Source organism: Macrobrachium nipponense, chromosome 17, assembly GCF_015104395.2.
Source record: "Macrobrachium nipponense isolate FS-2020 chromosome 17, ASM1510439v2, whole genome shotgun sequence".
Lineage (NCBI taxonomy): Eukaryota > Metazoa > Arthropoda > Malacostraca > Decapoda > Palaemonidae > Macrobrachium > Macrobrachium nipponense.
In genome coordinates, this window is record NC_087210.1 from 27,263,194 (window position 1) to 27,287,263 (window position 24,070).

General features: G+C 35.3%; 1 protein-coding gene across 1 annotated transcript in view; it reads right to left on the reverse strand.

Annotated features, from left to right (window-relative positions):
- Positions 1–24,070, reverse strand: part of LOC135196147 (uncharacterized) — an 805,200-nt gene that overhangs the window by 150,469 nt on the left and 630,661 nt on the right. The window contains 1 exon segment of the mRNA XM_064222701.1: positions 14,713–14,744. The gene's annotated coding sequence lies outside the window, so the exon portion shown is untranslated.

Genomic DNA, 24,070 nt, shown 5'->3' on the forward strand with positions numbered 1-24,070 from the left:
TCAGAAGCGGCACTTTCCGACCACAGAAATCCTTCTGTGGCTTGTATCTGCACCAGCGACCACAGACAAAGCAACCCATTTAGCAACCGCCTTAAACAGAGGACCAATAACTATTTTTGCCAGATTCTATTTCTCTGTGACAATCTGTTGTTTACCGGTTCTGCTCCGACGCAGTGACGTCAAATCCCTTTCATTGGGAAGCATTCTTTGACATCAGCGTCGTCCTGCATTCGCTAGACTACTTCTGGATGCTCGATCGAGATTTATTTGGTTGTCGTCGGTGTGAATTATGTTGGCGACGATCAAACAGTTTACTGAAAAAGGTTCGATATCGCCCAAGAGCTGCCGTGAGGACCGTGACTGTCCAAAAGAGATGGCTCTCTATTATCCAATTCATACATTAAATTTATAAGACTTTCGTTCATGTGATGTTAACCTTTGTTTCTTAGAAAATGCAAGATTCTCATAAAATTCATTTTATCATAACAAGCTATCTATTCTTGGACTGCCAGGAGCGTGACTTTTCCTCTGCTACCAAGAACTGAACAAATTTTTGTTGTTGTTTCAGTTTCCTTTGATGAACTTCCAAGGGGCGGACTGTCACTGCTTGAAAAAAGAATATCTTAGTTTAACCAGTCCACTGAGCTGGTGAACAGCTCTCCTTTGGGCTGGCCCGAAGGATTAATAGGAACCAGTTGGTTATCTACAGCTTACTGTGGAATCCGAACCACATTATATCGAGAAATGAATTTCTAATCACCGGGAATAAAATCCTCTGATTGCACGTTGGCAGAGCAGAGAATCGAACTCGGGACGACCGAATCGGTAGGCGAGCAAGTAACCCACTCGTCCAACAAGGAACTGTCACTGCTTGAAAATTGGAATCTGCAGTTCTTTTCTACTTTTGTTTTCATCATGCCCTATATCCAATTGGTCTTTCCCATGAAAATTCTGAATAATTCAAGGAATTAATATAACGATAATTACGTAATGAAATAAATGCTGTTTAGCTTCTAGTCTCGTTATTTCGGCTTAAGTGTTTTTATATAGAAGGAGCTGATGTGCTGCTTAGATCTCCGCCCGCCACCCTCAACCCCACTCTCTCTTCCTCCTCCCCCCCTCCCTTCCTCCCTCTTCCTTCTTTCTCTTTCCTCATTCTCTCCTCTCATCTCTCGTCAAAGTTACTCTCTCTCTCTCTCTCTCTCTCTCTCTCTCTCTCTCTCTCTCTCTCTCTCTCTCTCTCTCTCCTTCCATTCTCCCGTAGAGTTATGCTATTACAACCTTTACGATTTTTCTTCTATCGAAATTTCCTCTCAGACTCCTCTTCGAGATTTCAATTAATTATCGCCGTTCCCTTCTTGTCTTTTCTTTTTTCTTTTCTTTTCTTTACCTTCCGCCTCTTCTCTTCTTCCTTCTTCTGTGTTCAGTAATTTGGTCCTTCTTATCCCTTCTTCCCCCTTTCGACTTTTTTTCTATCGTCCGGGAAAGTCTTATTGCCTCGTTCGTTTTATACTTTTTTTCTCTCTCTCTCTCTCTCTCTCTCTCTCTCTCTCTCATTCTTATTACCTTTTCGCCTTTCATTACATTTCTTTATCTGCTTTTTACGTTCATTTAAATATTGGCTTACTTCGAATATCCTTAATGACCGCTTTTCTTTTATTCTTATTGCGTTAGATCTTCGTTTCTAGACCATTCGCTTCGATGTAATTTCTCCGTGTTCTAGAAGCTTCCTGAGGGATTCCCTCCAGGATTTATTCTCTCTCTCTCTCTCTCTCTCTCTCTCTCTCTCTCTCTCTCTCTACGAAATCTCCATGATTTACTTTCTCTCTCTATCTCTCTCAAGCGTTTGGCTTCCATTCAGTTCTTTTTCGTTGATGGCTAAGCGCCACTCCCCTTCCTCCACCCACCCCAAACTCTCTTCTCTCTCTCTCTCTCTCTCTCTCTCTTTGTGAAAGCGTTTGGCTTCCATCCACTTTTTCCTTGAAGGCTAAGCCACCCTCTCTCTCTCTCTCTCTCTCTCTCTCTCTCTCTCTCTCTCTCTTCCCTGCCAGCAAGCTTAACAGGATGGCGCATCACTGGGCACTTGGAAGATAACAGGATGGCGCAGGCTGGGGAGAGACAAAAGCTGTTAAAGAAGGTCCAGAATTTCAAAGAGACAGAATTGCGGGACGGCGCAGCTCAAGATGGCGACGAATCGCGGAACAGGCCCAGAAAGCAACCGAATTATTGCGAAAAACAGGTCATCGCAATATAACGAAGTCATCAAGTGGTTACAACGAAGGCAAATTAGGTGAACTTACTGGAGGTGAAACGAAAAAATGGGAATAAAGGCGTATATACAGTAAAGGAGGAAAAACGTAATCAATTAGATACATGTTAAAACGAAAGACATCGCGTAGTTCGTTTACTTGAAAGAGAACTCCTTGTGAGACTGCAAGAAATAGACACGCGCCCAAGAAATCAGGAAAGCTAAAATAAACCCAACAGAACAAAAAGAAAAATAAAAAAAATCCGTCTAAAAACGGAAATCGTCCGGAATTAAAGAGACGCTGCTCCAATTAGACAAAGGAGGGTTGACTAAAAGCTAGCGATGTACCGGCAGTCGACAACAATAAAAATCGGCATGACGCCTTGAAGGGAATTGCAGGGGGATGGAGGAGAGATTAATCCCAATCCTTTTCCGAAGGGGGAAGGAAAAGGGAAAAAATGACAGCCCTGACGATCAAACAATCTCCACCACATTCAACCATTCCGAGCGACTCATTTCTTGGAATACAGACACCCACTTTTGTCCGGAATTTTCTCAACTGCGTCAGATTAACTGGATGATTATTTTTCCCTCTTCTGCTCCAGGGGCCCGAAATCTCATAAGACACGACCCCAGTTCTTATCGATTCCTCTTCTTCGTGCATCAACTAAATATGCATGTTGTACAAGATTACGCACGATAACACTCTGCTGCTGATGGTCCGGAATCTCCACAAATATAGCAACGTGCAGAGTAGTCTGATGCAACTGTGGACTGCCAAGAGAAACGTATTCATTTACAGTTCCATGTAGTACATACATACATACATATGTTTATATGTATATATCATATATATATATATATATATATCTATATATATATATATATATATATATATTATATATATATATATATTTAGTTTCAATAGAATTTTGAAGCGCAGAAAACATTTCCTGAGGCATAAGTTAACTAAAGCAAGTAGTACCTACTTACTGCTTTAGTTACAAACGATGGTTTCTTTTTTTTTTTGTCTCCATCTGTAATCCTTTCCATCATTATGCTTAAAAAAAGGTATATTGGTTAAGATCATCTCTACACCGCTATATATATATATATATATATATTATATATATATATATATATATATATATATATATATATATATATAATTATATAATTTTCACTCGCACACAATGCTGTATATATATATTATATAATATATATATATATAATATATATATATATATATTATATATATAATATAAAAATTCAGCGCGATGCAAATTATTACTTTTCGATACTTTATCCCGTTAAAGTTCCAAATATATTAATATCAGTCGCCTATGAGAATAATCTTTGCGAAGAAGTCAGAAAGGGTTCACTTTAATAATTCTATTTTTTATCCCTTATTATTTTTTTTCCAAGAGCAAACGAGAGAAGCACCGATACGATTCATAGTTGTTTTCTGGACATTGACAAGTTTTATAGTCTTTCAACTTCTCTTTTCAGATTTCTGTAAAATAAAACTACTTTTTCTGTCCGCTCTCAGATCTGAAAAACTACCGGGACTAGAAGGCTGCAAATTGTTATGTTGACCATCCACCCTCCAATCATCAAACATACCAAACTGCAGCCTTCTAGCCTCAGTAATTTTTATTTTTATTAAGGTTAAAGTTAGCCATAATCGCGCGTCCGGCATTGCTATAGGTGCCAAAAACGCAGGCCACCACCGAGCCGTGGCTGACACTGTCATGGGTCTTGGTTGAGAGTTTAATGCAGCATTGTATACTCTGTGCAGAAAACTCGATTACGCCGAAGGAACTTCGGTGCATTTTCAACTTGCTTCAATGTAAATGCTTTCGAAACTCGATTTCGCAAATAAAGGAGAGATAAGTGCCCGTTATCTATTTAGCTATGGCCTGAAACTCATCAAGACGCAAAACAAAATAAAAAACAATTGCGTGGTGTAAGTACATGGATATTTATTGACTTTTCACATTCAGTTCTGGTAAGTATAAACGACATATACTTAACTGCTGACTTCACGACATTTGTAATCAGTGACGTAAAGTTAGACATGCAATACAAAACCAGTTGCAGACTCTGACATGACCTTGAGAGAGGTCATGTTGTTCTAATAGTTTATTTTTCTCTTCCTTTTCTTAATCTACCAGGTAATAAAACATACGAAACGCAAACAACAAAGACGAAATAAATGCAAAACTCTTTGCTCGATCATAAAGATATTATAAGATTTGTGTATTGAGTGATTTAGTCATCTTTCCGGAAAGACAAGTGAAGACATGACAAAAAAAAATATGTATCACTTAAGACAAACAACTAAATTAAGCTAATTTACAAACTCAACCACTGCATTCGAAAATAAAATAATACATTCGGCAGGAATAAAAACGAGCAGCAAAAACAAGCACCCAAACGACAGATTCACTATACATTTGATGTATATAATCATTACTTTACAAGGCAGGAATTCTGATTAAAAAAAAACGTCAACATTTTGCTGTGAATATTTCTTTAACTGTCACAAAATTAATCCGGAGTGCTAACGATTATCAAGGCACCTGTCAGCTGGAACGTCAATCAATGCAAGAGATTTGCATTTTGCTCCACCTGGCAATGAATTTGTGACTGAATGTACGATCATGACTTAATGTTAAATATCCGCAACTGTAGCACTGTCGAGAAAATGAGGAACAGTTTCATTCTGCACTATGGCTCAATTACCCAGAGAAGACACAGCAAAGGCAATCTTTATTCAAGTATTGTATTCTCCGTTGCAGACCCCATAGTGTATGAGAACGAAAAACAATGACTTCAACGTTCAAGTCCTGTACCCAACAGATTTATTTCGAAAAGAACGTAAAGGATCAAGGATATAAAGTCAAGCTTTCAAACAGTATTTAATAAAGTTACTTACATCATTCGAGGAAAGTACCCTCTGCACAGCAGTTCGTGAAATGACAAAAAGGGCATCATTTCGTGAAAAGACACCTAAAGACTCATTTAGAGAAAGCATCCTTTGGACAAAATTCGAAGGAAAAAAAATGAATGGAAATTACTCTTATGGAAAAGATTTGTGAAATTCTTCCCTGGCAATTATGTGAAGAAATTACAACTCGGATTTTTTTGGTTTACAAATTACTATACGGACTCGTGTAGTGAAATTACTCATGCAATGAAATTACTCACGGGGCAACGTCAAGATACTTCCACAGAAACATTTAGAGAAAGATTTAGAGGCTACTTGGCCGAGAAACACAAATGAGATCGATCACATATCACTTCTTGGGATAAGAACCTAGAATAATATTATTCTTCATGAATGGAAAATGAGTATATTTATTTCATTAAGTCATTTCTTTTTTATGCTTTATGCTTCTTTTTTTTTTTTTAGTTTGTGGTGTGATGGAAAACAGAATATTGTTAAGATGTTCTGTTTTCCTAACTAAAACAAATGACCAAAATTGATGCTGAAAACTTGTAAAATTATCGCATTCAGAATCCCCATCCCTTGGAATTCTCCATATTTCTCAATGATGAACGAACATACCATAATATATTCATAAATGGAAAGACCTGACATGAGCCGCTTCTCAGACAGATTACTTATCTCCAAAAATATCAGGCTACCCTAACAGTACGGTAAGCCACGAACAAAAAATGCAAACACTTAATTCATAATCAATAAATATCATATCATCACACCATAAACTAAAAAAAGAAACATTAAAGCATAACAAAGAAATGACTTAATGAAATAAATACACACGCATAAATAATACCAACGCAGATAACGTCGTCCAAAAATGCGTAACAAAAACTTGAATGCATAATATGCACCAGTATACACTATTACGACGATATATAGTTACCTGTGGAAGAAATATGTAACACAAATTATACGCTCGCATACGGCCGAGCTTGCAATCAAAGTCATATCATCCGCCGCATATGATAGATATAAAAGGCTCATGATAGTCGCTCCTCTCAGGAGACAGCGAACATTTTTTCCAAGCGTACTCTCAGCTATGTGGTGAGAACGTCACTACTGTAAATTCACAGCAAAGAGGAAATTTGCATTGATGATGATACGCTTGTCTATTGCAGAACAGTATTCATTATATATATCTATAATATATAATTATATATAATATATAATATATATATATCATATATATTTACATATATATAAGTCACCACACACACACACACACATAATATATTACACATATATATACACACGTATATATAATATATATATATATATATATTATACACACATAGTACATACTTATATATACGTATATAATAATATAAATATGTATATTTATAATATATATACACATTATTATATACATATAATATATATATATATATATTATATATATATATATATATATATATATATATAGATATATATATATACAACACACACACACACACACACATATATATATATATTATATATATTATATTATATTATATATATATATATATATATATATATATATATACACATATATATATATATATATATAATATGAGGTAAATAGTCTGTGTGATTCAACAATTTCTGTCGGCTACATGGATGGGTGAAATATTGGAAAATGAAGGCCGCAAAGACATCTTCGTTTATGCATTATGCAGAATTGACGCGTTATCATTAATAGTAAAAACATGTTAATTATCCTTTATAGATAGACGATCGAACAAAATTAATTTTATTTATTTTTACTTGACGTGAACTGATACCACTCGCGGATCTTGGGCAAAAGGCCGAAAAGCGATGATATTCGGTTTAACGAAAATATTATAAGGTCCATGAAGAGCGAGAACATGAACAAGCGGGTGAGTGGCGCATTGTGTGGGGAAGGGTTCGATGCACTGTTGAAAATGATTTCGGGAAGGTGTATCAATGCATTCATCCTTAAGAGTGATTCAGGGATAGGCATATTGTTGGAGAGAGAGAGAGAGAGAGAGAGAGAGAGAGAGAGAGAGAGAGAGAGAGAGAGAGAGAATTAATTTTATCATTGTTGGGCACTTTTCACGTTCTGGTGTCAAGCATGACTAAATTTCATGGAAAAGAGAAGCAAATATAGACTAATTTGTATAAATAACTAAGAGTTGAACAAAATTCCACCTACGAAGCCTCCTTCTGAAATTTCATCGAGCAAAACCATTCAGTTCTTAATTTTTCAATATTCTGTAAAGGTAATACTAACAGAAAAAAACCATGAAAACAAATTTCCCGATTTATATCGATCTTTTCCCATACAGTACAAAGCTTACAGAAACGAGCGCCGCGAATGAAATGAAATGGGAGAAGAGGCGAGGAGAGGAAGACGAAAAAAAAATCCCGACTTCTCAGCGTTATAAGGCCTCCTACCACCACCACCACCACCACCACCATCACCGGCGCGACAGCCCATACCCGGGTAGCCCGACACCTCGCCCATCAAGCCGCCTGCGTTCCCCGCCCACAAAGGCCCTGGGAGTGAGAAGGGCGGCCAATACCGGAGACGCCGCCGCTGCCCGTTATCGCCTCTGCCACCTTCGTCGTAATGGACCACTGCCAATCCTCCCTTCTAGCGCTCAAGAGGAAAACACACAAATAAAGCAAAGTGGGGTCCTTCACCTCTCTCTCTCTCTCTCTCTCTCTCTCTCTCTCTCTCTCTCTCTCTCCAAACAACACCAAACCGCTAACCTTCGCTGACAGTCGTACACAATGTACAGCACAAGGGAAACACAAACGGTCCAATGAAAGCAAGGGTGTGTACTGTAGAGAGGTAAGGTAAATAAACATGAATTTGGTACCGATGACATCAAAAGATGCCTCAGCGAAAGTTACCTTCAAAAGCCCATCTGATAGAAAGAGAGAAAGAAAGAAAAAAGCTTTCGTGTCTAACAATATTGCAGAATTCTCTGACAATTCTTATAAAGAGTATATCATTAACATCTCAAGTTCCCCTGATAAAGGACTTTCTCTTCTTCATTCAACATCATGTACAGACAGTCAGTCACATGAATGTCAGCTGTTCAAGCAGAGAGAGAGAGAGAGAGAGAGAGAGAGAGAGATCTTATATTATACACACACACACACACATATATATATGTATATATTATATATATATATATCAATATATATATATCTATATATTATATATATAATATATCTATATATATACACACACACACACACACAGTATATATATATATATCATATATAATATATTATATATATATATATATATTAATAAACACATACATATTTGGACAAACAGGTGAATTCGATATTAACCAATATTTGTGCCGTAATATATGATTATAAGAAAAATCACTCGAGTATATGACACACACACACATATATATGTAATTATGTATTATATAAATCATATATATACTAGTAAATGTCACTTCGTACACCCTTTATTATATTCACAGTTACACGTATATATAAATACAAATATATTACATGAATGCACAAATACATCAAATATTGCATAATGGAAGAAAGTATGTCAACCTGCTGATAACACAAATCTCAAGTTATGAGAACTGATTGGTGACAAAGGGAGGGAGATATTTCCCCATAAGGACAAGACAGACAGACAGATAACAGTAAAATTCGTTCTATCTTCTCTATAAAATTCTGCTTTTCCCGCGTTCGGAGTCCCCTAGGCGGTGTCTGTATTCTAGCTCCCATGTGTATTTTTAAGTGTTCTTAAATCCACTTTGCACCTTCATGAATACAGTTTCTTCATATGAATCCATGACTCAAGAAGTCCTATGTAGTATATGTTTCTACTCGACAACCTCTCCTCATTTCTCTCTGCTCATTCCTCCTCCAGGTTCCATTTATTCTTAGTTTTTAGGTTCCAGACTTCCAGATGCTTCCTCAGTGATCCCAGTGTTCGAGGTCTCTGTGATTTCTATCTGATAATTCACCTGCGTCTTTCTTTCATTGAAGGTTCCGCCGATTATTCATGTTGTAGGAAACTTCCTGTTTCCCTTGCACCAAGTCTCATCAGCTCTTCCCGTATTTTAGATTCCGTAGTCTCAGTCTACCAGTGATTTTATCGTTCTGTAACATACGCGTTCCCCAAGATTTCATATATGTGTGTGTGTGTGTTTATATGTATATGTATATTTATGTGCATATACAATTTATATATAAGTATACATTGTAAAACTGCAAGACAACGTAATAACTTCTTTAGGCCTTGCCCAAAGCCAGGTGGTCTAGCGTTATACACGGAGCTCATAATTTTTTTTTTTTTTTTTTTTTGCGGAAAGATCTCCAATACTTCTTAGATATTAAAAAAAAATTGTCTTTTTCCCCTTACTATGCACGCACTTTATTAAATAAACAAAATGCTTTCACGTAAAAAGCCTGAAAAAATCATTCACGATCATTTGAAAAATAGCCACATATATATAGGACACAAAGCCGAAGACTGATATCACAATTCAAAATAATATAACAATAATATTAATGAGAATAATTCCACTATATTATAATTTCAAATCGCTGCCAACGACTGTCATTTCATGTCGTTTGGCACGACGTGATGGAGAGATCCTGAAGCTTCAACAATTACTATTCATTAATATGTACATAAATTATTCGTGAATAGGTTATCCATATTCAAAAAATGGCTGTGATCAGTGTTAACATCACCCTGTCACTGATTCATTGACATCAACGGCAGTTCTCATAATGCAGACTGTTGCATCTCTTCCGATCTATGGATCACTGATCTATCGATCTAATGACTGATTCATCAATACAATGAGGCTTATCACAATGCATAAAACAATCTTTAAATCAATAATCTAGAATAAAACCCCGCACAGGCTACTCAAGTATGTTTATGTGCTAGTATGTCATTGAATGGCCAATTAATTCCATATATATCACGCCTGTACCAGGGGACTCCCACCAGATCAACATAAATATTTATCATTTATTCCACCTTCATTCAATGAATGACCCAGGAAGCAGAAATGACCTTTGCAGAAAGGCCACTGACCCCGTTACCGTTCAGCTTTAATCAAACAAAATACTGTACGTCTAAAATGCAATTACACAGACCAAAATACGAACAAAATGCATATGGACATATGGTTCCATTCCAGCAAACGCGTACGTCATTTAGTATAAGAATGAATAGCATCTGATATCTGATAATATATCTATATATTCATGCGTCTCGTGGTATGACTGGTAGCATCCTTGCTAATTAAACGATACCCAACTTTGAATCCTGGACAGCGATGGTCGGATGGGCACTTCCCACCAAAAGCTTAATAGCCCCATTTGACCAAAGCAGTTAATTCTGAGTCTGTTCCTAAGTCAACTATGGCCTTGACTATGTCGGCTGCAATCATAATCCCGAAGGACTGACTAAGAACCAGTGGCGTAGCCTTTTTTGGAACTACCCTCTCTAAGAAGAAAAATAGTGCCCAGGAAGTAAACTTTGTATTTTTTTAAAGGGAAATCGAGTTTGAAGTTGACGAAGTTTAAAGGAGTATTTTAAAAGAGTTTCTTAAAAGTTAGGAACGTAACTTCTGATGAAGCTGAATGCGCCTCAATGGCAATGCTCTATTTATCAAAGTATCAAATCTGTATGTATTTCGAAACGCGCAGGACTGTACGACCAACTGCATATGTTCGCTTATAAAAACTGCCGATGAATACTAAACGTTCCGGCTTGATTACAGCTTAAACTCATCATTAATGAAAGACAAAACATTGAGTTGTGGAGGAAGCTTTCAAAGAGGACGCATGCAGAGTAATTCACCAACTAATAACCAACTGTTGTTCCTCATCAGTATTGTAGTTGCTCAGTACAAAGTGTAGTTCGGTCTATCTTATTCAGTACAGAAGTTTTCTTACTGTATAAGTTACATCAGCATTCCCAACAGGCGAATTAAATTGTGTAATGAGTAACGCTGAAACCTGGAAAACACATCTCTTTAAGATTAAAACTAGCTTTATAACCAAAACGGAAAAACGACCAGTGACAGCAACAGTAATCAAACGAAGTGTCAACCAATAATAAAAAGAACACTGCAGTAATCGGAAGACTTCCTGGAGCTTTTGGTCCTTATTGAGTAGCCGGTGGTGCATGCTGTAGTTGCCATCAGAGAAGGGGAGCAGGAGGTGTGCGTAGGTGCTATGAATCTCTCCTGCCTGGGATCACCAGAGGATCATGATCCATGGCAGCATTCTCAAGAACCGTGGTGGGCTGTGCTTTTGAGGTATGGGCACAGTTGAAAAATGAAAAACGGTACAGAAATATTTTCTTTTCTTCCTCATTCGATGGATAAATAGAGCACTCGCATGCTACTCAAAAAGAAATCCAGTAGTATCTATCACGATTCAACAGAATTTGTGAATAAATCTAAAAAGCCTTCTCATTGATCCACAACTTACCCCTATAAGAAGACTGACATTCTGATTATTCAGTATACTGTGTGCTATGCAATCATGTTTTATTTATTATTCGCCCCAGTCATTCATGGCTTGCATTGCATCCCCAGCATGTTACTTTAATGAAGGATTCAGGCCTGCAATAGAAGTAAGAATTTTCTAAATTTATGGAACTCAAAATACAATCTTTAGTGAATAGGGTCACATTAGTTCTGCTTCACCACAGGTTCCTCTATTGAGGTGGCAAGTACTTTCAATGAGAGCTATATGCTTAAATACAACGAATAGAGGTCAAACGAAAAATATGAATTTGATCATTAATTTGATTCTGTAAAGTTCAGGGCATGGCATTGTTTTGGGATTAGTGCATGTACCTGCTCAGACTTCGTGTGAGTCAGCCCCTATACTCTTTTTTTTTTTCTTTCATCTGTCCACCCGCCTGTGGTGTTTTCGCATGGTAACACTGCGTCCAGGGCTTTAAATAGTTACGCTATGTGTAAGTTTTAGGTAAATAAAAGGATATCTGGGTGTACATTTGCAACTGAAAAGTGTTTTAATAAATTACAGTATGCGAATTACACCGTTAATATTCGAAATAGGATAATATTATTATTGTTGAATGTAAGCAATGTAACTATGTAAAGCCCGGAACGCAGTGTTACCATACACAAACAAACACCACAGGCGGATGGACAGATGGAAAAAAAACAGCGCCTAGTCTATTGTACTAAGAACAACTTTGTTGCGGATTGCTCTTCTATAGCTTACAACGCTGGTTGTTTTTCCTTAATAACAACAGCTTTTACACACCTTATTAAATATACATATAAATTTTTTGCTGCGCATAATCACTCAGGTGCCAAAACATGTCCAATGTCTTTTACGCCCTTTTCATTAATTAGACAGAAACAGCCCTACATGCAAAGTGGACGAATCTTCCTAACCTTCTCCTTTGTTTCTATAACAATGGATTCTTTATTCAAGTTTTGATTTTCTTTGAAAGGGCGCAACACAATCTGTGAGATACAAGTTACTACGTTTGGCCACAAATGATATTCTCGGCACCAACATCTCTGCCATCACCACTATCACAAAGCTGTTCTAGTATAGCTTCAAAACCAACAGCTGTTAAAGAACTATCGCTAATAATCATCACCACAGACAGCATTATCACCACTACCATCAGCACTAATACCACTAACACCACGTGAGAATCACAACGTGAGAATCACCATCTATCACGACCACCAGTATCACCTCACTCCAATATTGTATCCCTTGTGCCAGCAGCTGAACAATTTTTCCCACTAATCACTTCAGTAAATGCATATTCAGCCATTAATAAAGTTACATCACTTTCTGCATCACCAACACTCTCAAGAACATGTATTTGTGTGTGTGTGTGTGTGTGTGTGCGTGCGTGTGTGTGTGTGTAAGGGGGGGGGGGAGATAAAAGATCTTCATATAAGGTATACCAACATCGTATACCCTTTTCTTTGTTCTTTTAAGGTATTACATAAAACCATAAATATGAAGCCAAATCACAGTCCTCTTTAGTACTTGACCTCATTGCGAGCCAAACTTCACAATACATATTGATAGACTTGTTATGGAGGAACCTTATAAGTTTAGCATTCATTTTCTTCTCTCTTATTCAAAATCGACGTCATCAAACCTTCTTCTCTTCTCGTCTTTCTTCATAAAACAGGAACTTTATCATATTCTTTCCACGTTCTTTATAATTCCTTCGCCGCCATTCTTGAAAGGTTCCGTTGTTTGTTTTGCCTCCAAAACGTCCTCGTCGGCTCACCCAATTTCAGTCCTTGAAAACAGTAATAATTTTCCCGAGACTTTCGACCCCCTTGGAATGTCTCATTCTTTGTTTCATCTCCAGAGCTCTTCCACTGCAGCTCCTAAGTTCACTCCTCGCAAAAAGAAATATTTTTCCCCGAGACTTCCAGCCTCATTTCCGACGAGAAATTCGGATATATCACCTTAGGATCTCATTTTCCTAGCGTATGTTTACGTATAGTTATATATAAAACATTAATATATATATATATATATATATATATATATATATATATATATTATATATATCTTTTTCATCTTCCTTTGTATCGTTTTCTTTTCCCACTTCGTGTGGGGTGCCGATGGTATGTGTTATATATATATATATATATATATATATATATATTTTTTATATATATATATATATATATATATATATATATATATTGTTTATTAATAATAAATAATGTATTTGAAATAAGCAAAGAAGGTCGAAGGCTTAAAATATAAATGTTTGCAGCAAAAAGATAGCAAAATCGAAGTAAGAAAAAAAAAAAAAAACAATTCTGAGTTTTGTAACAAACGAAGCCTGGCCAACAAAGAAATCTCTTTGGGGAAATTATTTCCTTTAATATATGTAATATATATAGATATATATATATATATATAATATATATTATATAATATATATATATATATATTTTATATACATATATATATACATAGACAAACACAACACATATATATACATATAAATAAAGGGAAAGTACCGGTTGCGTCAGTATCCATCAACACAATACTGAAAATTGCATCGACCAAGCAGCACTACAATGAAAACACGCATCAATTACAAAATACAACTGTATCAATACAGCAGCAATTCAGGGAACACACTCCCTAGCATTTAGAAATACAGGAAAACCCGTTTGTGTTTGCGAGAGAGAGAGAGAGAGAGAGAGAGAGAGAGAGAGAGAGAGAGAGAGAGAGAGAGTACTTTTCAACACAGCAAGTAAGCGAGTGATCCTTATCTATATTCACGGCGCATAATGGCGAAAGTTATGGATGCCATATAGTAATCGTATATTAATGCGAAAGAGACACAAGAATTCATTGGTACTAAAAAAAAAAAAAAAAAAAACTGATATTACGAGGATACAGGCACACCTCGATTACATAAAAACCTGAATAAAAATATCTAAGCATTTTCATTCATACTTACATTAATATCAGCTTCCGCCTTCAAGATCTTATCTGGAAAAAAAAGAAAAAAGAATGTTAAGATGACCTTCCAAAATGCATATTTCAACGAGGTGTAGATCTAAAAATGATTACGCAATACATTTACGCAAATATCTAAAACAGCCGTTTTTACTGAAAGTGAGAATTATTCCACCTCTAGAGTGAATGAGATGCCTGAAGTTAGCCAGACGTGAGGTGTCAACCCCTCCAAAAAATAAACACTCCCTGCATGTATACGTATATACACGTACTTTGAAAAATGAGCCTGTAGAACTGATAATGGGTCTAATTGTTATCTATGACCTCATATTACTTATACACACACGCACAAATAGTATATATATATATATATATATATATATATATATATATATATATATATATATATATATATATATATATAGTGTAAAAGAGATCTCACGTGAAAATGAAAGAAGGAGGTATCAAAATTTCAACTATTATTCCCGAGTCACCTTCAAGGTACTAAACAGCTTTAAGAAAACAACTTACACAAGAAAGCAATATGAGGTCATGGATAACAATTAGAACCATTATCAGTTCTACAGGCTATTTTGTCAAAATGTTTAGGATCTGTTAAATCCGCTCAGAGGAAATATATCAGAGGTACATATTAAAAATTAAAAATATAAAAGACCTTGCGTATAACAAAGTTGAAAGGTAGAAGATGCAAATTTCTGGTTGATTAGTTTCGATGTCAATTCAGTGTGGTTGTGAAAGTGCCCAATGATGATCAGCCACAAGAAAAAATGAGTGATTCAGATACTCCTATTTCCCATCGTGTTTTTCTTAAGTTAACTTGTGCTTAGTTGACAACACGTTTACGTTTAATGATGTTTTTATAGACAGATTTTTGGTTTGGCAATGGGAAGTTGTCTGTCTGGAACTTTCTTAAATATCTAGATGGAATGTCACGAAAACGGATACCAACGTAACGTCATTACGTTTACCTTGATATGGTACAGATACGTCGACGACATAATATGCCTGTGTCCATGGGATTCTGACATCTTCGAGTTTTTAGAACTTTTGAATGATCTGGTTCCATCCATAACATTCAAACTGGCAGTAGAACAGAATAAATCCCTACCATTTCTTGGCACAGTCGTTATGGAAATCCGCAACGGATTTATATTTAAATTATATCGGAAACTCAATTTTTCCAGCCATCACCCCAAGATAAAACGACCAGCTTCCTCAGTGATGTTTTTAGGAAAAAAAAGAATTTGTGGTCCCGAATTTTTAGCAGAGGAAATTCAGAACATCTATGAAATTACAGGTGAATAATGTTATCCATTGAATTTTATTGACAGTTGCTTCCAATGTGCCAACAAAGTCTTTAGTAGTCATGAAAGATCAAGTAATTTTGACACTGAAAACATATTAGTTTTGCCATACTGTTGTGAATTTTCATCAGTTGTACGCAGGCTGAAATGTCTGAAAATATATGTTGCTTTTAGCAATATTTCGTCCGTCAAGAATTCATTGTTTTGTAATAAACCAGTAACGCCAACAAGGGGGGTGTACAAAATTAATTGCTCAACTTGTAATTTACCTTATATTGGACAATCTGGTAAGGAACTGAGTAAGAGAGTTACGAAGGATGAATATAATGTGCGGGTTGCAAATAGTTCAGGTGCCCTCTTGTGTCACGTAAGAGACTTGAACACCCTATAGACTGGAATTCAGCTGAGTAGGTTTTAGTCTTCAATGTATGACAGATTGTTAGTTGAAGAATGCCTCATTAGTTCTTTTAGGTACGTGAATTTGAGCGATGGTATTTTTAATATGGACAAATTGTTGAAAAATTCTTAAATGATTCAAAAGTTAAACGAACTGTTAGATATTTTACAAACAGAAAGTTCTGTACTGTGATTTGTAGTAACTGCCTATTTCAGCTAAGTATGTTTATGTTTAGGACCACGTTTATTTACATAAGTTGATTAGTTTTATTGTTATCCGTGACATGTTGCTTTCATGTGTAAGTTGTTTTCTTAAAATTGTTTAGTACCCTGAAGGTGACTTCGGAATAAAAGTTGAAAGTGCTGGTACCTCCTTTCATTTTCACTCGAGGATCTGTTATATACTTCATCCAAGGGACCATTATGGAATTAGATGTATGTATTTATAAATATATATATATATATATATATATATATATATATATATATATATATATATATACTACATGTAATGTATGTATGTAGTATGCATATATATATATATATATATATATATATATATATATATATATATATATATATATATATATATATATGTGTGTGTTGTGTGTGTGTGTGTGTGTGTGTGTGTGTGTGTGTGTGTGTGTATTTGTCGACGCTAATCACATCTGCTACTTTCACTATGGAAATCTAGAATAAGCACAAGATTTCAAATTCTTAATATACGAATAGGTACAAAAGTTATATATTATATATATAGTATATATATATATATATAGTATATATATATATATATATTATATTTATTTATTTATAATTCAATCACATCTAAATGAAAGTCCTGTTTTAATTATTTAAGAAATAAACGTACGAGAATAACGGTGACAAAAAGACTGAAATTGAAAACGCTGAAAAGCCACATCAACTTTGCCATAATCAACTGGGAAATTTTGGACCAATGCTGAGCAAAACTTTCCATGAAATGTAATTAACAAAATTAATTCCTCAATAAAGAAGGTGTAGAGGTGTATAAAACTTAAATATAATATTTGCATATTACACAAATGACGTTGAAAAAGTATGCATAGAACTGGCATAATGAGAAATACTAAAGTTAATATATATATATATATATATATATATATATATATATATCTATATCTATATCTTATATCTATATACATATATATATCTCTATAATATATAATTATATATATATATTGTATATTATAACATATGAGAACCCGAACCGAGTCACACAAAACGGATGATGAAATTAAGCGTTCAAAAGCAAGAACAGAATTTTACAGTTAGTAACAACGAAACCTGAGGGAAATTCCTCAAGTTGATCGTAAATGCGACACATTTTTGATTCGCTCTGGAACTGAAGACAATCTAGGTCCCTTCCTCAGTGCCAAGCAAAGCCTTGAAGTTCTGTGGCGCACTGTGTGAAGTTGCGATTCTTCAAGGAATAAACAGTACACATTACATAAGCTTCGGCAGAAGGGATGGGCCACTCTTACCTTATAAAGAAACTATAGAAACCTTATTAAAGACAAAAGGAAGGTCTACGACTCTGGCCTCAACCCATAAGCAAGCGCCGAACAGGCCTCTTGTTTTTGTAAATGATTCTAAGATTATCTGGGAATGTTTGTGGTCAAATTAACCCAGTAAAAGCTAAAGAGTTTAACAGCATTTAAACACATCTCCCACACAAAAACTCCAACCAGTTCGGTAAAACAAATAAAATGTATTCCCCACTGTTTTCATGGTTATTTCCTTTTAAAAAAATTACTTTTCTCCTCGCTAGTATGTTTATTACACGCTGAGATGCAAGGGGCAAGTAATTTGGAACATGCACACACGCACACACAACACACACATATATATATATAATATATATATATATATATATATATATATATATATATATATAATATATATAAAATACACATAAATAAATATGCACACACACACACACTACATCACCATTCACCAAGTATATAAGGCATCATAAAAGACACCTTTTTTCACTAATCAGTGTAGAAGTCGCAACGTCCTCCTACAAAAATATCCGACAACAATCCTTTGTGATGAAGCGAATTCCGCCGCATCGATGAGTCACAAGCCAACTGGCGCTGACACCCAGCGATGATAATTTAATCTTGCGACAACTCCTTGTCGCATCAGCCGCGGCAAATACGTTGACGAAAACTACCTCAACTGGCGGGCGGTTCGTATAAAGAAGACTTTTTTTTTTTTTTTCTTATATTTATCTGCCGCCCTCGTAAAGGGCAGCGACGTTCGAGGCGACATCCAAAGAGTCGCACATGCTGAAGCATGTAAAACTGGTAAAAATAATTATATGTCTATTGTGTATGACACAAGAAGAAGAAGAAGGAAGAGAAGAAGAGAGAGAGAGAGAAGTCTGTAATAAACATATATAATATATATATATATATATATATATATATATATATATATTATATATATATATATATGAAAGTAATGACAGTGAAAAAAGTTCATGTAACAAAAATATATATATAAATATATATATATATATATATATATATATATATATATATATATAATCAAATCAAATTGCAAAATGCTACCTAGTGGAATTTAAATTGTTCCACATTAGCAACTGACACTCAAGACTGTCTAAAATTAGTAATGATGACTAAAATTATTGTCTTGTTGGCCAAAAAATGCTAAATCCTCTACGCCCATTAAAAATCCAAGATACAATACACTAGATTAAATAAATTAGTGGGCTACGCCATGCACACCAAATAATCTAACCCTCAGTCTACTATATACAGTCAATTCTGACTGACACTGCAGCTGCCGATTCGCTACAGTTGACGCGTCCATTCCTACCCTTCGACCCCGTAGGGGAGTAGTGGTGTCAGTTTCTTCCATCTGACTTTCCACCCTCTCTAACAATTGTTTCACAGTACAACTGCGAGGTTTACCTCCTGTTGCGCCTTTCGGACTTTTTTCCTGTCTATTTCCTTTTCATCGCTGAATGACTTCATAGGTTCCAGCGCTTGGCCCTTGGCCTAAATTCTATAATCCAATCCAATCTAATCCTATCCATCGAAAATTAACCCTAACCGTTGCATATATTTCACCAATAATGAGTTCTTTCGTTACCCTGTTAACTTTTCTTGACTTGAATTGTACACGAGTTATATATGACACAAATAGCTATTACTGTTTCACCTACAGCTTGTAGTAAAATGAAGAGATTATTCTTTTTGATCTGCCTGAACGATTACTATTTTTTTTTATCTGGCTTTCTAACACCTTCCTGTTTCTGTTTTTGCCTACGTAAGGTGCAAGGGAGGTGGTAAGTATTATTCTAATTAAGTAATACCCTTTAAACCCAAACCCAAGCAGGGAAACGCTTTCTGCCCAAGGTAATGGGACCTTATTAATGCTACAAACGCTGCTCACATAATCAGTTAATAGTTGTATATGCAGTCATCAAGATTCTTAATTGGGAATCGTTGCTGTGACTTTATTATGCAATAGCTTTGTTGCAGAGAAAGATAGAGAAATGATGCCTTCTCATATAAGTGAGAAAAATAAATACAAACGACTCGTAAAATAGAGCAGCGCTCGAAAGCAAAAGCTACGAAAAATCTCAATAGACCTCCTGAGAATATTAAACCTTCAACAGTCATTGCAAAAAATTTTCTTTAATATTGTCCGGCTTAATCTTTACGATGCATTCTTAAAACATATCCAAAAATAGCTCTTGAAGTAGTATGTCTGTTAAAGTGACCTTGAAAAAACGAAGGTTCGAAATGCGCAAATATAATATTTTCTGATCTATAAGTGTCATTCATTGGAGAAGAAAAAACGAAAGAAAAAACTGTTTGCTTTGAATATCGGACCACGAAGGTCTACCCAAAAGGGTAAGGGGGAAGAGACTAATGATGTTGCACGAGAGAGAGAGAGAGAGAGAGAGAGAGAGTAGTGGCGGTGCTAGGGGAACTGAATCCATCTTTCATATATCTATCCCTCTCTCCCTCCCCAGCTCTCTAACTATCCCTTCAGGACCCTAGCGTCATGCGGGGAGGGGACGGGAGATGGGGGGGGGGGCGAGAGGGGACCTTCCCCTCGCGGTTAATTTACTAAATGAGCTCTCAGGATTCTCTCTCCAGCGGTCCCTTGCTGTCTCGCCAACTACCACCTCCACCACCACCACCACCACCACCACTACCACTAGCGCGGTGGAGGTTCTACCACCGCAACCATTACAATAACAACCGCCCTTCCCCGGTGATTCTGACCTCCTCCTCCTCCTCCTCTTCCTATCAATTCCCGCCTCCCTCTCCCCCTCCGCGTTCGTCGTTCTTCTTCGCCAATGCACAAGCATGAACGAGGTGGAGGGGAAACGAGAGAGAGAGAGAGAGAGAAAACTGCGCAGAGGGACTACGGTAGTCTGCTTTCAAACAAAAATTTCGATTTTTCCTCGTCAGGTAGAAAAAGAGTCAAGGGCGAAGGATTTTCCTAACACGAATAACAATCATATATAAATAATGATTCTCTCTCTCTCTCTCTCTCTCTCTCTCTCTCCAAGCTTCATTAGTGCCTCTAATACAAGAGTTCATTACACAACTACCTGATCAGTACCCGGGCCGCACAATCAGCGGACAAGCACGTTTAATTACCTACACACAAACACACACACACACACACAGAGGCTACGAATTTTTCTAATGCAGTTCGGCGCTTAATCAATCGCTTCTTACTCATACCCTCGGTTTACACTGACTAGGCATTAAAATACTTAAGCCTCAATGACTGTTTGCAACATTTGGTTTCAATGACATGGCATAAAAAAAAAACTTGTTCTCAATGACCTATTAAACACTTAGTTTCAGTGACTTCATATCAAGGAGTTGGTCTCTTTGACTTCGTATCTAACATTTGGTGTCACTCACTGTACTTGGCTCCAAAGAGAGGAATACTAATAATGTTCTGATTCAAACAAAAACTTCTTTCAGTTTTCCTCCGAAGATGGAAAAAGGAACTCACAAAATTACTTAGGATAACTTGTTTACTTGAGAAAGGGCCACAGATAGGGGTTGGAAGTACTCGAGTGTTGAGTAAAATAATATGTAAAAACAAGTAAACAAGTTATACTAGGTAATTTTGTGGGTTTTCTTGTTTCCGATGCTCGGATTGCCATGAAGTTCAAATGACTATGAAAATTGCTTCAAACAATTATGATACCGAGCAAAAGCTGACTAAGATTAATTTTAATCTACCTGTAAAAATTGTTTGGTTTTGAGACGCCTTTTCTTTGCTATAAAACAAAAATTCAAACCAGAGCTCAAAAAAAAAAAAAAAAAAAAAAAAAAAAAAAAACATCCCCCCCCAAAATAAACTCTATTTCCTCCGTCCCCCCCTAAAAATAAACTATTTCCGTCCCCCGCCCCACCCCCAACAAAAATAATCATAGTACCTGAACAGAACACTCCAAACCAGAACCCGAAAAAATTTAATCCAAATCTCGTAAAAGTCACATTCGGAGCACCGAAAAAACTCTATCCAGAACACCTGAACATCCATTTCACTGTACACAAACAAGAAAATACAAACAAAACCGCACAGGCATTAAGGAATCCAGTTTACCGGATGCGACACGCACACACACACACACACATATATATATACATATATATATATATATATATATATATATATATATATAATGATATATATATATATATATGTGTATATATATATATATATATATATATATATATATATATATGTATATATATTTATATAGTATATATATATATATATATGTGTATATAATATATATATATATATATATATATATATATATATGTATAATATATATATATATATATATATATGTGTGTAATAATATATATTAATAATATTAAATATAATATTATATAAAATATATAGTATCCAATCATATATATATATATAGTAATTAATATAAATATTTATATTAACTATATATATAATATATAATAATATATATATATATATATAGTCTCCAGTCGGCAAAGATAACAATACTTCAGGGGGTACCATTATACATCAGTAGAAGGCCATAGTTTATTAAAAAACGTTTCACACACAAATGTCGGTGCATCATCAGTCTGTGAACAATATATTATATATATATATATATATATATATATATATATATATATATGTATATATATATATATGTATATATATATATATATTATATATATATATATATATAATATATATATCTGAAAGATTTTTATAACAATTTATCTTAAATTAGTTTCTTATAATATGAAAGAGAATTCAGCTCTGTAATTTAGAGAGTCCTTTAGGTATCATATGTATACATTATATTCATACGTGTATATAATAATAATATAATAATAATAATAATAATAACACTAAAATTCGTTAAAGACAGCTAACCAGCTTATAAAACTTAGTAAGTTATAATGAATACCACAGTAGATGATATTTACTTGCTGCGACATATACTGTGACTTCTCCTTCCGCCATCAACGCTCTAATTATTTTTTTTTTTTATGGTAGATGTCTATAAATTTCGGTTACCGTTTTTTTCATGCTACTATTTAGAGTGAGTGCCGCCATATTGGTACAGCCATAGATATAGAGGGTAGAGATTGGACAGACAAGTGACTGTCACATGCACATAGGCGCCATTGTTATGTGTTGATTCTCAGCGACTGCACAGACCAGCGGCAACAAAGGCACTTCTGGCACCCAGTACTTGGCCATCGACTGTGGCCCCTATAGAAACAAGATCACAGAAAAACAGGGGATCATACTTCGCAGGTAAGAGACCTATCATCATCATTCATGAAATCCTTTGACTGTGTTGAAACAACCTCAAGTAAATATGTGTAAGATCACAATCAATTAGCAGTCACCTCAACGCCTGCTTTGATATCTAATATAAAATATTGTTGTATTAACACTTTTCCAAAACCCAATCTGACATTATATTCATGATAGTCAAATAAATTAGCATGTAGGGTTACTGTCCGTCCATATCACTATGGTTAAATCTGACATTTTTTCTTACTAATAGTACTACAATGTACACAGTATCATGATGGCTAGATGTGGGCCTGCTGCAGTTTTAAGTGTTCATGAAGTGCTATACTGTTAGTTACCTTGTTATCAATAAGTTCTCAAACCTCGTATGTAGAGGACTCATCTGAATTTACTCTGCCAGAACACTTCAAGGTAGTAGGCTACTCTCCAGTTTTATTATTATTATCATTTTCGCTTACTTGTTGTTGTTGTCCTTGTTGGAGAGTTAGGAAAGATCTATGGAAGAACCTATAAAGTTCTGAAAGAGGTGTTTTGCTTTTAGTTAAAGAAACATGAATTTTAGCATGGGATATTTATGATTTATTAGAATGAAAATATAAACAATAAATAATATGCATGTTAAACAGTACAGAAAAATTATTTCTAATGAAATATGGCGTATCGATTTTAATTTTCGTTAGTGAAACAAGGCACTGTTTGACTGTAGATTTTAACACATTTTAATTTATGTTAAAAATTGTGTGTGAGAGGAAAATCATGCACATGTACCGAGTAAGCTGGAGGTCG